Genomic DNA, 6,583 nt, shown 5'->3' with positions numbered 1-6,583 from the left:
TATATATATATATATATATATATGGTGGTCATCTTGGATTTTGACGTGGCAACCCAATTTTTGATAGTAACCTTTCTTACACCTACAGTATATGTAGCCACACATCAGAATAGAAGTCGGCATGTTGCTTTTTTCCTATTTTAATGCTCATAACACGGATGGTCGTTTATGTCATTTATGGCAGAAGCCATCTTGGATTTAGATGTGGCAACCCAATTTTTGAAAGGAACATTTTTTGCTTCTAGATGAAGCCACACATCAAAATGGAAGTTGGTATCTCACTTAATGTTCAAGTTATCATGCTCACAACATGCATGAATGGATGGATGGATGGAGGGTATTTCCACTTCACCCTTTTCACTCTGTGATAAAGGACAATAAGCGAATTATAGATATTTGTAAAGATGTGAAGTCGTAGCTGATTTACTATTAAAGATACATCTAATCAGACTCTTATCAAAATGGAGGTGAGCATTGGGATCATTTAAGATTCTTTGGAATATGAGAGTTGGTAATTTTTAAAGATTCTGCTGTCGGGATATAGTACAGGAAGAAATCATCTGCATTCAAGAGGAGAAATAATCTTTTTTGCGGGATGACATTCCACCATTAATGTAAAGAAAGACCTACATAATTATTCAGAAAAATGCACTCACTGACAAAGCAGCAGCCACAGGAAGTGATGGAAATTGAATCAAATTGTACGTGGTGAAAGCTCATATGACTGTACTGAAATGATTACATATAATGAAGTTGGCACTTGGGGCACATGTGGAAAAATGAGGGTGTCACCCCATAACCCCCACCTCTACCCCATCCCAGTCCTGGAAACAAGTGTCAGTTTGATGCAGAATGGAGTCATACAGAGCAGGTTGACCTTCAGCTGTTGCAACTGGCCTTCAACATCTGGCAGATCAGTGTTGGGTCAAAGGTAATGTGCGAGTTAATCCCACAAACAGGAAGATCGGAGTACCTCAATATGATACACGGGCAGTTCAGACACACATGTTGTGTGTATGTGAACAGGTGTCTCACTGGCTGATTGTATCAAGGTGTTGTGTTATGAGGGGTAAGACATCCAGATAGGATGTCGCTGACATAGCTGTCAGGTGTGGAGTGTTTACAGGATGCACCCAAGATGAAGCGTGGTGATTGGATGAACTTTAACACAAAAAGCAACTAAAATAACAAAACACTGATGTGGCAGCATGCTAGAAAATTTTAATGGTGAAACTCACCGGATAATAGAAAACAGAAACTGAGTCAATTGAACAAATGAACCTAACATGAACTGAACACCATTAATGCCTGAATGGCAAGGAGAGGGAACAGAGAATGTAAGACCTGGGGTGATGACAAACTGGAACAGGTGGGAGTGGGCGTGGCTTGACTAAACAAGGTTAAAAAAAGACAACTAACAGAAGTCAAGATTATTGATAAAGCACATTTAAAACAGCAGCTGTTACCAAACTGCTTAACAATAAGATCAATGCAGTTAAAATAACAAGATGGAATTAAAAGCAACGAAAATAAAAACATAAAAACAATGAGAAACAATAAAGTAGTAAATCAAATCACACTGTGTTAAACGTCAGTGAATACGTGTATGTTTTTAGGAGAGATTTAAAAACAGGAAGTGAAGTGGCCTGTCTAATGTTGCGGGGCAGAATGCTCCAAAGTTTAGGGCCCATGACTGTAAAAGCCCGATCTCCTCTGAGCTTCGATCTTGTTTTTAGTACAACCAAAAGCAGATGATCAGATGATCTCAGCACCCAAGAAGGAACATAAGGTTGAAGTAGGTCAGAGAAGTATGAGGGTGCAAGGCCATTAATGCACTTAAAGGTCAACAGGAGAATTTTAAAATCAATTCTGACACACACGGAGCCAGTGAAGAGAGGGCAAAACTGGTGAAATATGATCAAACCTACGAGTTCCTGTTAATGGCCAAGCTGCAGCATTTTGAACAAGCTGGAGACGTGAAAGGAGACCTGACTGACCCCAGTATAAAGTGTGTTACTGTAGTCCAGTTGGGTAGTAATGAAGGCATGGACTGTTTTTTTCAAAAGTCAGATCTAGTCAACACTGACTTAAGCTTAGCTATCTGCCTTAACTGGAAGAAGCTTTTCTGCAGAACAGAGATAATCTGTTTATTAAACTTACTGTAAAGTCAGAGTCTAAAACCATTCCATGATTCGTAACAGACTGCATAAGATATAGCTCAAGGGAGTCAATGTTAACAGGAACAGAGACAATGGTAGAGCTAGGGCTATACACAATGACTTCAGTTCTCTGATCATGAAAACTTAAAAAAAATTGAAGCCATCCATGTCTTTATATCATCGATATTTCAACAGAGGGCAAATGGAGCAAGAGATGTTGGGTTTTAAGGGCAAATAAATCTGACAATCATCAGCATAACAATAAAATGAAAGGCCATGTTTCCTCAGGACAGACCCCAAAGGGAACAGAGAGAGTGAAAATAAAGTAATCCAAATATCGAGCCCTGTGAGACCCTACAGGAAAGAGACACTGATGCTGATACACTATTTCCAATCTTAACACAGATGCTGCACCTGTAATCCTAACCCAATATTCTAACTGCGACATAAGGATACTGTGGTTCACAGAATCAAAAGCAGCTGTAAGGTCCAGGAGTACACGTATCACAAACTGACCAGAATAATTTGCTAACAGAATGTCATTACAAACCCTAACTAAAGCTGTTTTAGTGCTGTGTAATTGCTCAAGACCAGACTGAAAGATGAAACCATGAGAATCCCAAAACACAGAAATATAGAATATCCACAAGTAACCAAATTACACTAATCCTAACAGTACCACTGTGCAGTCAGGGTTTCTTGAATCACAACCAGAGTTGACCTGAAGTCTGACCCTACAGCTCCTCCTTCCATGATACTAGGTCCAGGAGTAACACTGGTTTGTCTCTTCAGATTAGCAGGATTGGTCCACTCCCCTCAGTGCCACCACACGTGCAAATGATAATAATCTGAAGTAACACAGATTCATCACTGATCATGATTTGACTCCACTCACCATCAGTCCAATCCTACAGGTTACAGAACCACTCCAGATGCCATCTTTGCTCTGGTGCTAAAGGCAGCCTACGCATGGAAAGGTGAACCTTTAGTGTGGCTAATTTGTTATTCCAAAGTGTCCAATCCCTGTGCCAGTAGGAAAGAAGCAGATAATATGGTGTTCTGTAATGCTTGTCAACACAACACCACTTGATGTGCTCTGTTCCAGGCCCGTGGAGCCTTCACAGCATGTGTGGATGCTCCCATAGGCCCGCTGGTTTCAGCATTGAGCCACTGTAACAAGTCTCTGTGTCTGATGACCTTCACTTACTGTTTATACTGACTGTTAGATTCTCCAGAAACTACCTGATAACACTTTCACATTGTTCCTGTCCTCTGGTGCCTACTGTAGACATATTGCTCCTTACAAATCAATTTTCTTCCATCTGGGTGCTTCACATGCTTTGTCCCCATCGCAGAGCGATGAGGGAGAAATGGAGAAACCTTACATTCATCCAAGTTGTGAGCATGAAAACCTAAAAAATAAGTGAGGTATCCTCTTTCATTTTGGTTTGTGGCTGCATGCAGGTGTAAGATCAAGATCCAGGTGTAAAATCCAAGATGGCTACCTCCACATATGTACGCTGTACTGTAAACCTTATGAGCTGGATAACTTGAAAAAGCAACGCACTGACTTCCATTTTGGTGTGCGGCTGCAAATCTCAAAGAGAACTCCTCATAACTACTGTGTTTTTCGGCATAGACGTCGTGTTTTTTTTTTAATAATTTATATGACTTGCAACTTATATGCCAAAGCGGCATATTTATGGATTTTTTCCCCATATTTATAAACCAATTTTTGGCTGAAATATGACCGATTTCATTCATTCTGACTGAAAATGTTGAACACTAACATTTTCAGCTGCTAGATGGCGCTCAAGTAGTATGGCATGTCATTGTGTCATGTAATAGGTAAAAAGTGGCTATTAATGACACAGTCGGCTTGCCATAGCCTGCCACCTTTGTCCAGCTCTCCTGGAGCAACCGTCAAATCAGCTTCATTTCACTGCGCTGCCTCGGTGAAATGCATTTATTAAGTAATAGTTCAACTGAGACACGCCTTTACTATAATGTCGAGCAAACAAATAACAGTTTTAGGTGTTTATCTTGTTAAATTTTGAAGAAATATGCAGTGTTCCTACTTCCTGATTTCCTCCCTCAGTCCCGGAGCACCGAGGCAGCGAATACTTTTGAAGATGCAGCTGATTTGACCGTCAAAGTGCATTTATTAAGGAAAAGTTAGACTGAGGCGAACCTTTACTATAATTTCAAGCAAACAAATAATTGTTATTAAGTGTTAATTTTGTTAAATTCTTGTTAGAATCCTCCCGTGCACGCTCCCGCAGCCACCATTTGGCAGCCAATCGATTTTTAGCACAACACCGGCCCACATTTCCGGGTTGTCAGTGGTGACGCGTAATAGATGCGACATATACGGCGAAGAGACGTATTTATGGATTTTCCCACTTTATTAGGCATATTTGGACTGATGCGACTCATAGAGCGGTGCGACATGTACGGCGGAAAATACGGTAAACATTAAGGTAAAAGGGAACAATTAAATTCTTACAAGTTCTTGACATCTGATATTAAAAAATGTGTCCGTCTTGTTTTCTTTTTGTTATTACTGTAATTTATCTTCACATAACCAACACTTAATTTTAATGTTTTCCTACTCAGCACACCTACAGTATTTACTCCATTGACAAAAAGACAAATCACTTTTCATTTATTTAACATTGGTCTTTAACATTGAAAAACATTCTAGATTGACATTTAAACCTTTTATTTGTTTAACAATGAACACTATCCTATATAATGCAGTTCACCTAAGTTTGTACTGCTCAGTACATTCTCTGAGCGTTTATAATGGTGTCAAAAACCAGATTTTTCTTTTTGTGCCTCGGGTCTTAAAACGTACTGACACGGAGTATTTTATTGCTGCTGGGCTTTGCTCCCCTCGAGTCTCTGATCTATTTATGAACAGTGAGGTGGGCTTTCAGATTTATATCAGCCATAATGATGGTGTAAGAAATGAAATGTGAAGCCAGAGTAAATACATTGCACCCTGCTGATTCCATGGCAAAGTTACTAATTTCTCAGCCTAGAGACACTTGAAACCTGAATCTCTGTCAAATCTGTTTCAACTCCACAATATGAACGACGAGGCTGCCTTAGTTTATGAATAAAGGAAAAATGCACAATTATTCTTTACTTCTTGTTATCTTGATTCAAGCGCCTTCATGTGTGAAACTTTGTGTTTATGTAGTTGATTAAAATGTGTTAATTGTGTTTCTTTGGATAATTGTTTAAACTTTGAATGTGTCCTTAAACTGTTAAGTTGTGTAAACCTTTTGTTTGAGTAATTAATGAAGCCTTGGCTACAGTCTTTCTTAAATCGGTGTTTTTCTTGACTATTTGGAAAAACTATCCCCAACCAGACAGAGAATCAGTCACTTTATTAAACAAATAAGCTGAAATACCTGCATATAAAAGACCATGTCACTGGATTAACAACAATTTAAAACTCAAAGGAAAAACATTTTGAGCAAAATTAGAAATTCTTTCGTTCATTATTTATTTAAACAGATAAGTCACATTGAGCCTCGAAGACTCATGTACAAGTGAGACCTGTTTGCAGAGCAAAATTAGAAATGATCCAAAAACAAATGCATCTCGTTTTTCTTTGGCACTGCTCATCAGTTCTCCATAATGAACAAGTCATTTCAGTACATGAGCAAAGTTCTACGTTGTCACAGGTGGGACAAATTTCAAATGATCTCAAAAAACAGTCAAAACGAAACTTTTTAAAACTTTTTTGTCTCCGTCACAGAGCGAAGTACAGTAATACCATCTGTCCATCCGTGCATGTTGTGAGCATGATAACTTGAAAAATAAGTGAGGTACTGACTTCCATCTTGGTGTGTGGCTACATCAAGGGGTAAGAAAGTTTCCTTTTGAAAGTTGGATTGCCACATCAAAATCCAAGATGGCTGCTATCATAAATATCCAGGGGCGTGAAGATTAACCTGCGGTGGTCAAAGTCTACTCCTGGCTTTGCCGTTACACCAGGTGGTGAATAAAATTACTCCCTCCACCTCTGATGATGGTATCTTGCACCAAAAACATGAAAGTTTACTAGCATTCCCTGTTCAATTCCAGTTTAGAAAAACACTCATCTCCTAAACTACAAACATTCACTATTCCATTCTCTCAGCGATGAGGGACATTGGTGTTCCGCTTGTTTACCGTTTGTTTACATTAAATCTCAATTTGCATATACAAGTGAAAAAATGTGTTTTGTAAACTTACTGTAGTTATGTTAGTGATGAGACTTTGTTCAGTAACCTTTACAGGACCATTCATTTCACATTACACAGTTATTTACACAAATTGTATAGGCTATGGGAAGCTCAAATGTAAGCAGGAGCAGCTAGCTGCAGCATTTCTGGTACAGACTGGTATTCACCCAACAGGATTTTTTTACA

At 39.0% G+C, this 6,583-nt stretch overlaps 1 protein-coding gene across 1 annotated transcript in view; it reads left to right on the top strand.

Moving 5' to 3' along the window:
• The window catches only part of LOC119422147 (ubiquitin carboxyl-terminal hydrolase 43), a 122,675-nt gene that overhangs the window by 61,010 nt on the left and 55,082 nt on the right, over positions 1-6,583 (top strand). The gene's annotated exons all lie outside the window — the stretch shown is intronic.

Source organism: Nematolebias whitei, chromosome 15 (genome assembly GCF_014905685.2).
Source record: "Nematolebias whitei isolate Nwh7 chromosome 15, NemWhi1, whole genome shotgun sequence".
NCBI classification, from domain to species: Eukaryota; Metazoa; Chordata; class Actinopteri; order Cyprinodontiformes; family Rivulidae; genus Nematolebias; species Nematolebias whitei.
The sequence above is the reverse complement of the archived record's forward strand: the minus strand, read 5'-3'. Positions and strand labels throughout refer to the sequence as shown.